At 47.3% G+C, this 9,374-nt stretch overlaps 1 long non-coding RNA gene across 1 annotated transcript; it reads left to right on the top strand.

Annotated features, from left to right (window-relative positions):
- The first annotated feature begins 1,984 nt into the window (after positions 1 to 1,984).
- LOC107978815 lies at positions 1,985 to 8,613 on the top strand. Its single transcript, XR_003481369.2, has 4 exons — positions 1,985 to 2,036; positions 2,138 to 2,200; positions 2,730 to 2,847; positions 7,158 to 8,613. It is a non-coding gene; the product is annotated as an uncharacterized LOC107978815 (long non-coding RNA).
- Positions 8,614 to 9,374: the final 761 nt, after the last annotated feature.

Here is a 9,374-nt window from a genome sequence, read left to right as displayed (position 1 = left end):
CTGTGAGGATCTTCATGATCGCTTTTCTCACTGCTATAAAAAATGCCCACAAAATCAATTTGAGAAAGGAGGGGGTAATTTGGACTTACAGTCTGAGGTAAACAGTCCACCATGGCGGGAAAGGCATGGTGGCAGGAGTGAGGCAGCAGTCACATTGTATCTGTAGTCAGAAGGAGAGACATGAACACTGGAGATCCCTTCCCTTTCCTTTTTATTTGGTCCAGGACTCAGCCCATGGGATGGTACCACCCACACTCAGTGTATGCCTTCCATGTCAGTTAAAACTCTCTGGAAATCCCCCATAGACATACCCAGGGGTGTGCCTTCTATGTGACTCTAAAACCAAGTTGACAGTGAAGGTTAACCATTATGGTGACCGGGTGTGGTGATCATAAGATCCTTGAACGTTTTTCATCTGGTCATCTCAGTGGTCCAGACTGAGAAGCTAGCATCCTGGAGCCTGCACCGGTCTCTACTCAGCCTGACACAGTGTCTTCCAGAGCTGTCAATTCGATGAATTGTCCTAATTAACAAAAAAGAAGAGGCTTGCATGTCCACTGTAGAGTCAAGTACATATGTGATGTGTAAGTGTGTGTCCTTAGCCCCAAGTAGCACCCGAAAGAGCAGTGGTTCTCAACCTTCCTAATGCTGCAACCCTTTAATACAGTTACTCATGTTGTGGTGAGCCCAACCCTAAAATTATTTCATTGCTAATTCACAACTGTAATACTGTTTTGAATTGTAGTGTAAATATCTGATATGCAGGGTATCTTATATGTGACCCCCAAAGGGGTTGCCACCCATAGTTGAGAACTGCTATTCAAGAGCCTGATCTTGTCTCCTGTTCCCTGAGGACCAGACCCTGCCCAGTGTGACCCTCACACTGGCGATGAGAAGCTGAGAAACAGGCTGCCTTTCTTCACCATCTCACTGCAACCCTGAGGAAGGGGCACCCCCACTTTCACAAGCTGGCAGTTGGCCTCTCCTAGGCTGTGTGGGCCAGTGACACTTGCCTCAACTCTCAGGCCCAGCATGTGGATGGCAAGGAGGATGGGCGGATTGAAGGCTTCTAAGCCCCTTCTTGTCTGAAATGCTAATCTGCCCCCATCAAACCTGTGTAACTGTGCTTCCCCTGGGTGTGGATAGAGACCCAGCTACAGGCATAGAGAAGAGACACGGCTTTGCAGTGAGAGCAAGATGAGGCAATGGAGGCAGGTTGGAGTACTCAGAAGAAGGTGGGAGGGCCAGTTCTAGAGTACCACATGACCCGTGGGGCCTAGTGTCCTGTAACCCAGCCACAGTCCGATACATAACCCAGATGGGAGTGATCATTCAGTACTGACCCAGCATGGTGACTATCAGCCTTCCACTGGAGTTAGCTGGGGTGGTGGGGAGTCCCACAAGCTTTCCAGGGGCAGAGGCATCCTCCCCTCATGGTAATGAGAGGCCAGGGGGACCATTGAGCACGCCCGGGCAGTCCCAGCAGATCCGCCTGGCTCCTGGATTGCTCAGAGACTCACAGGCGTGGCAGTTCCCACACAGTACCTGTCAGGCTGGGAACATGATTATAGCATATGGAGACCAACTGCTCTGGGTCCTGGTTCTCAGCAGCCAGGCAAGGACTAGTGCTGGGCTCAACTGGGAAGGAAAAATTCTTTTATCAGTCTACAGCATTTAGCCTGCCTGGACTTCCTTCCCCTAGCGACTTCCTCAGCTGCTTCCAACACCTTAGCTAGCCTCCAGCTCCGTCCTCTGCCTCAAGCGTCCTAGTCCATCTTTGGTTTCTGCCCACAGTCTGAGCCCTAAAGCTTGCACCATGCTTCAGTCTACACGTCTTGCTAGCAACTCCTGGCTGCTTCCCAAAACCTCAACTCCCAGCTACCGGCTTAACCCTGACCCCAGAATCACAAGGTCTGGAAGAGCCAGGGGGTGCAGAGTAGTCAGGAGTGGGTGGAGCCTTCCTGGAAACCATCCAGCCCACAATGGAAGAGGAAGGTGAACAAGCCTGCTGAGAGCTCAAGGCTGGCTGTGCAGAGGTGAGTGGCTCTTCTCACAGCCACGGGGACAAGGAAGACAACAAGAGGGAGGGCTTGGAATCCAGATAGCCTAGCCATAGAGTCTGTTAGTGTCTTTGCAGGGGGCGTAGGTTGCTCTTCAAAGTCCTGAAGATTTTCACTAAGGTTGGATGGCTGCAGCCCTTGTAAGTGGGGAGTGGTATGTGACCCTAAAATCCCAGGCTGTCTTTAGGAATGGGAGTTGGAGAGCAGAAGTCAACATGGGAAGTGGGGGCACTGAGCAGCCAGGTATGGCTAGAACACACGGGCCTGGCTGAGATGTAGCTGAGCTTCTTGCCCACAGTGTGCAATGGGCACATTAACTTCTCTGGTCTCCAGAGCTGTGTCCCAAGAGAGGCAGGGAAATGGGAGAAACAACAGTCCTTGCCCATATCCCCCACCAAGCCTGGCAGCTATATGAGCTGGTGCTGGCATGTTGGGTAGGCAGATGGATTACAGCGGAGCTCAATTTACTGGGTGAGGTCAGCGGCCCCAGCTGTCACCCCACGCCTTCAGAACTGGAGACTCCATGAAGATGTTCTGGCAGCAAAGAGACTTATCTTGTCTCTCAGTACTAGGGCTGGGCCCTCACACCTGCAGGTTGGTGACAGATTTAGTGTCTGCCCTGACACCCTCTCTCCCTCCTCTTCATTCTCTACCCACCTTGGTCTGCAGCCTGTACATCATGGGACCAGGCCCCTGTTCCTTGCCAACTGGCTGTTGTACATAGCAGTGATCCAGGACCAAGAAGTCATTTCCAGCATCCACCACAGAGTTCTCTGGCTGGGCAGAGGTAAGAGAGATGAGAGGCTCGTGTTTAATGAGCTGGGAGTGGAAGATTGAAAGTGAGTTCAAGAACCAAGAAGACAACCTCACAAGGTTCTGTGTGGGCCGTAGAGGGAGGGCAAGAGAACCAAGAGCCAAAGGCTGCATTGCCTCACACTTGGCATCAGTGATAGGGTGGGTATCTTATGAGGCTGCTCCAAAGCGCCAGCTGTTTCTTGCAGGAAGTGGCTGGAAGCTTGGGTTCTCAGGAAAACAACCTGATGATGTTCAAAGTGCAAATGAGAGACGTAACTAGGCAGACTCAGGACTCTCTGTGGTTGAGGGAAGGAAACTAAGTGGGGTTAGAACAACCTGGGCCAAGGATACTGAGCCGAAGGGCAGGAGAGGACAGGGCCACTATGAAGATAGGGGACAAGCTTTAGGGGAATACACTGCCCTGAAAATAAATCAGTGTATGGATAACAAGTCCATTCATGAAAAGACCTGGTAAAAAGCTGGACTGGGTGGTGTCACCAAGGCCAGGAATGGGTGACAGCTGGGAGACAGGGAGCCTTTCCCCCAAGCCCTGGCCACTGAGCTGCTTCTCCACTGCCATCCAGCAACCATGGCTCCCTTTCCTTAGCTTAGTCCCAAAGTGAGTCTTTTTTATTCTGATTAATAGCAAAGAGAGGCTTGCCATTTGTCCCCATTCACACTCTGTCCCCATGTGAGGGCCCTGCTCTCTGGTATAAGGCTCACTTTGCAGCCAGAGTAACTCAAAGCCCCAACCCTCTCCTGAGCTTGGGACCTTCCTATTGGTGCTTTCCCGGTTACTGTCTCCTGGTCACACAGAGTCCTTCTGTGTCTGTCTCACTGATATGGATGAGTCTGGGCAGCATATGCACAGGCCATGTGTATAGCTTTTCTAGTTCTTACCCTGCATACTATCAGAGTATAAATTCAATCCAGTCTTCAGTAAAAACCCACTTAAATGACAGCAGTCCCCAGTCATTTGTGGGAGTAGCTAGCGACTTGAAGTCCTAGCGACATCCTCACATTTTCTCCTCTTGATTCCCGAAAACTTCACCACGATGCTGGTTGACACCATGCGTGGAGTCAGATTTGAAAGGGCCTTAGTGTGCTATCTGCTCCTGCCCCTTCCCATTCCTGTCACCCCAAGTAGCAAACAGATTCTCAGAGGCCAGGGAGCACACTGCAGATTCAAGGGTGCAGAGACAAGCACACATCTCAAGAGGCAAAGCGGGGAGGGGGGGATGGCGCTCACAGAGGCTGTTTCGAAAGCGCCATCCTTTCCAGTGAGACTCATAGCAGGAGTGTTCAAGGATCGATAACTAAAGCGACACCCATCGCAGCTCAGGAAGGCCACAGCTGGGTGGACGCCCTTGAAATACTATTTTCTGAGCATGGTTGCGCTGGCCTGTGCAAGGCTGTGGTCTGGCAGAGTGCTCCGGGCCATTCCTAGATCAAACACAAATGTGAGATCACCTTTTTGAAGCGCTTTTGGCCTTGTTTATTACTTGCTTTTTATATGCTCTAACATAGGCAACCTCATTGCCTCTATCCGTGCTTCTAAGTCCAGGTTCTGAGTGGATTTCCTCTTTGCCAGCATGTGGACAGAGGAGGATGGCAGCAGAAGGGTGAAGGAGCCTCAAACTGGCACAATTCTCACCTGAGCAGGCTGTCATTGGGTCTGTTCTTGTCCATGTTTTTCTGTGTTCAGCCTTGGGGCTGGGAGAGGGGTTCTCTGAGATGGAGAGACAACGCAGCATCTCTCTAGAGGAAGCCAGGATCCTTTGGGAGAGCAAGGAGTCAAGGTGCAGAACTGGGAAGAAACTGGTCAGGACACCAGGCCAGTGAGTCAGCACATAGCTGACTTGGGTTCTCAGAACTGCTCTGCCGCAGCTTGAGGAGGATAGGTATGGGCCTGGAGGCAACCTGAGGAAAGGAGCCTGCTCAGAGGCCTTCACAGCAGGGAGGCTGTTCCAGCCTAGGACAGGTGAGGTCCTTAACCTACTCTCTGCACCCAGGCTTGTCTGGGCCTCTTTTGTCTCCCTTCTGCCCTGAGGGCCTCTGCACAGGGGGGCTATGTGTTCTATGGATAAACTGGCTTGTAAGCCTAGCATTCTCTCCTTGCCAGCTCCTTGGTCTGGATAATGGCTGGCTTTTCTTTCTGACTGCCTTTGCCATCCTGGTTACATTTTCCTAGATAACTGCTCCCTCCCACAGTTCCCTGACACACCAGGTTACAGAAGTCTAAGCTCTCTTCCCAAGCAGGCCAGTTATGAGGTGATTTCGTGCAGCCTGGGATAGCTGGGTATACTTTTCTGTCTATCCCCATCGTTGGTTGCATGAGCCAATAAATAGGCAACCAGACCCAGATTTAGTCTCTGTCTCTGAGTCTGGGCAGCTCCTATAGTCACCGTGACCACACCTTCCTCTTCTGTAAAGAAGAAAGCCTCTTGTGTTGGCTGATGCTGCCATTGAGGGCTGTGTGAGCCAGCCTGCACAGAAGACTGTGGATGCTCAGCTGCTGGTACCCAGGCAGGGTTTCCATATGAGGAAGTGAGGGGCAGGTTACTGTGCTCCACAGTGGAATGCATAATACTTCTCTTAATTTTTTTAAAAATCTTTATTTTATTTGATATGCATTGGTGTTTTGACTGCATGTATGAGAATTCCAGATCCCCTGGAACTGGAGTTACAGATAGCTATGAGCTGCCATGTGAGTGCTGGGAACTGAACCCTGGTCCTCTTAACTGCTGAGCCATCTCTCCAGCCCCCTTCTCTTAAAATTTCTAAAATCTAATCAACCGTTTACTATAAAAAACAATAAAAATGTATTGGGGGCCAATGTATAAATAGAAATGATTGTAATCATTGTGGGAATGAGAAATGTAAATGGCCTAAGCAAATAAGGGGGAACCACACATCACTAAGGTATACAAAGGCACACATCTACAAGTCATGCAAAGACACAGACAGGTCTGAATAGAAAGTTCTACGAAGATAGACTTCATCAACTCTAATCCTAAAACAGCCGAAGTGTCAGAGAAAGGAGATTCCAGGACAGGGAATCGCCATGAGTGCAGAGGGACATCTCACAGTGATAAAAGGGTTAGTTCAAGGAGAGGCTGCAACAGACATAAACACACGGAGCAAAGACCTGGGAGAAACTGAGTGTGGTGGCTGATATCTGTAATCTCAGCTCTCAGGACGTGGAGGCAGGAGGATTTCTGTGAGTTTGAGGCCAGCCTGTGAAACTTGTCTCAGCAACCAGAACAAAACAAAAACTAAACCCAGTGGAGCTGAGTGCTCAAAGAACCAAATGCTCAAGCGCACATGGGGTTTGCAGCAGATGGAAGGGTCCAGGAGGATTCCTGAAGCCTGTTGGCACCTGCTCAACAGCCTGACCTCAGAGTTCAAGAGCCCCACCTAGGAGCAGCAGATCCACCCACTGTGGGGAAGTGTTCTCCAAAACCCTGGAACCAATGCAGGACCAAGTGCTATCTCAGGCCACAGAAAAGAATTCAACAACTAATAACCCTGGCAGTTTTGTCTTTAAAAAATAGATCCCTACTTGATAGCTGTTGTTTTACAGCCCTTCTGTACTCTGTGAAGATGTATTGCTCTCATTGTAAATGAGAAGCTGATTGGTGGATGGCTAGGCAGGATTTTCAGGGCAGAGAGAATGTTGGGGAAAGGGGCAGGGATGGAGGAGACACCAGGAGATGCAGAGAGAGAGCAGAATGGGAAATCCATAAAGCCAATGAGCCGCAGGGCCGCACATAGATGAACAGAAACGGGTTAGTTTGAGTTATAAGAGCTAGCTAAAAAGTAAGCCTAAGCTATCAGCTGAGCACTTACAATTAATATTAAGTCTCTGTGTGGTTATTTGTGAGCCCGTGAGCTCGACTGAAAACTCCAACTACAGATGGCACTCAAGGAGAAAGTCCACATCCATTTTATTGCATCCCAGACAGGAAGTCTTTATCACTATTATTTTAAAACAGGAAGATACACCATGGAGTGGGGAAGTAGAGTCCTAAAGAGTAGAGTAGGGAAGGAGTCCTAAAGAGCATGACCTGTGATGAGAATGGCCAGTTTGGGAATCAGGAAGATGAGAGCAAATTCTTTTCTTTTCTTTTCTTTTCTTTTTGTTTTGTTTCACCAATGCTTTATTCCTAGTCATTTAAATTGACCATGGTACATACTATTTAAGAAAAAGTTATTACAAGATGAGTAAGTGAACAATCTATCCATCCCCTCAATAAAAATCTTGATGTTTACAGAATAAATAATTATACATTTGAATTTCAGGAGCAGAAAACAGTTCTTCCTTCAAGGCGAGTAGTGCATGAAGCCATAGAAGACTTTCTCTGTAATTTCCTGATCAAAATGGAAATGACCAGGACCCTGGACTGCTTTCAGGCCGAATGGTAAACCATTATGTGGATAGGTAGTTCTCTGGGAATGTTAGCACATTTACATGTGTAAATTTATCTTTCTTAAAGGACTTTGCAATAATAAGTACTTTGGTTTCTTTTGCTGTTGCTGTGATAAAATACAAAAGCAGCTGAAGGAAGGAAAGGTTTATTTGGGAGTCAATTCAAGTTACATTATTTACAGTTGTCATGGTGGGGACATCAAGCAAATTCTTTTTTTGTTTTGTTTTTGTTTTTCGAGACAGGGTTTCTCTGTATTGTTTTGAAGGCTGTCCTGGAACTAGCTCTTGTAGACCAGTCTGGTCTCTCACAGAGATCCGCCTGCCTCTGCCTCCTGAGTGCTGGGATTAAAGGCACATGCCACCAATGCCCAGCCTTTGAGCAAATTCTTAAGGCCACTAGCTCGTGGAAGGTGTGTCACAGGATATGGCCAGTGTGAAAATTTAATACCAATTAAGGGTCCCTGAAATACTAAGTAATAAACTACAGTGCCAAACAAATTATAAAACACTTGTTTCCTGTTGAAATATTTGCCAAGTCAACTTACAGAAGAAAAATCTGCACTGACACACAAACTTGCAAAGATAATACATGCCATTGATGATTAGAGAGACAAAAATTAAATTACAAAATTCCTCTTTGTAGCCACGACAGCAATGAATGTAAGAGTCTCTCTATTTCATGCTCTTCCACACATATGGAGAGGAGCTTTATATGCTGCTGGTTTGGATACCAAATCTCTAACATCCAGTGATTTTTGAAGCATGTACCCAGCTAGAATGTTACCTGTACTGGAACATTTTTTTTTCCCTGAAATCACTACATTTTGTTTAGGGAAAGATACTCGGGGTGACAATAAGGATCATATTCAGAATGTGACAGTGTCTTGGAGGGGGACAGAAGTGGGTACAAGCACACCTTAAGCCAGAGACTCAACATTGCATTCCATAAGAATGCAATGTTGGCTGATTGCTGGCTTCACCAGTACATAGTTCCAGTTTCATATTGTTACTGTTGAATCTGGAGTGTTCCCCACAGGCTCATGTTTTGAAGATTTGGTCCCCAACTTCTGGCGTTGTTTTGAAGGCTGTGGAGCTGGGGCCTTGATGGCAAAGTAGGTCATTAGAAAGGCTAGACTTGTACCTGGTTCTAGACTTCCTGGTCCACCCACCATAGAACCCATTTATTTTGCCATGAGCCAAAATACATCATTCTTTGCTTAAGCTGATGCTGTTTGGTATTTTGCCACAATAGTGGGCAACACACATTTGTCTAACATACCTTATAACTCTTACTTCAAATGCTTTTGAAATTTTGTTCAGAGAGGTACATAAACGATAAGACTATTGTTAACTGTGAAAAATCACTATTTTTAACTTCTGTCATTTGATGTTCGATTTTTTTTTTCTGGAAAGTGTCATAGGTTTCCCTTAAGTGTGTTTTATGTTAACAATTTTAGATGCTCAAGGGAATGAAAAATGGAAGAATTTAATCTTTGGGGGTGAAACAGTGTTTTCAAAGTGTGGTCCATGCTTCTGGAGTCCTGGAGACCTTTGTGGTCATGTGTGAGGTCAAGTCCATTTTCATGTTGCTGAGAGGCATCTGTGAATTTGCAACACAGGAGCCAAGCTGCCCACAATGCCCCTCAGGTTAGCATCTTTCTGTGACAGCAGCCACTGTGTGCTTTACTGCCTGAAGCACTCATGGGGGAAAACATGAGGAAACAGTCTACCTGAGGATGCTCTTGGTGAACTAGAGACAGCGTTCATTCTTGATGCTCAGGCTGTCTGTCTTTTTACTGCTCTTACAAAGTAGATGTAAAAAAATGTCTTTCCAAAGTGGAGAATAATGGTGATGGTGGGTGATTAATCTTCATTGTCAACCTGGCTGGGTCCAGAATCACCATGGTAACACATCTCTGAGCATGTCTGTGAGGGACTTTCTTGATAAGGTTAATTGGATGAGAAGACCTACTTTGAATTTGGACATCGGCATCCTCCTAGGCAGGACCCCAGATTGAATAAAAAGAATAAGTGAACTGAACCCTAGCATCTCTCTCCTGTAGGTGGAATGTGACCAGCAGCCCCAGCTC

Source organism: Cricetulus griseus, chromosome 2, assembly GCF_003668045.3.
Source record: "Cricetulus griseus strain 17A/GY chromosome 2, alternate assembly CriGri-PICRH-1.0, whole genome shotgun sequence".
NCBI classification, from domain to species: domain Eukaryota; kingdom Metazoa; phylum Chordata; class Mammalia; order Rodentia; family Cricetidae; genus Cricetulus; species Cricetulus griseus.
Note: the sequence above shows the minus strand (reverse complement) of the source record. Positions and strands in the feature narration are given on the sequence as shown.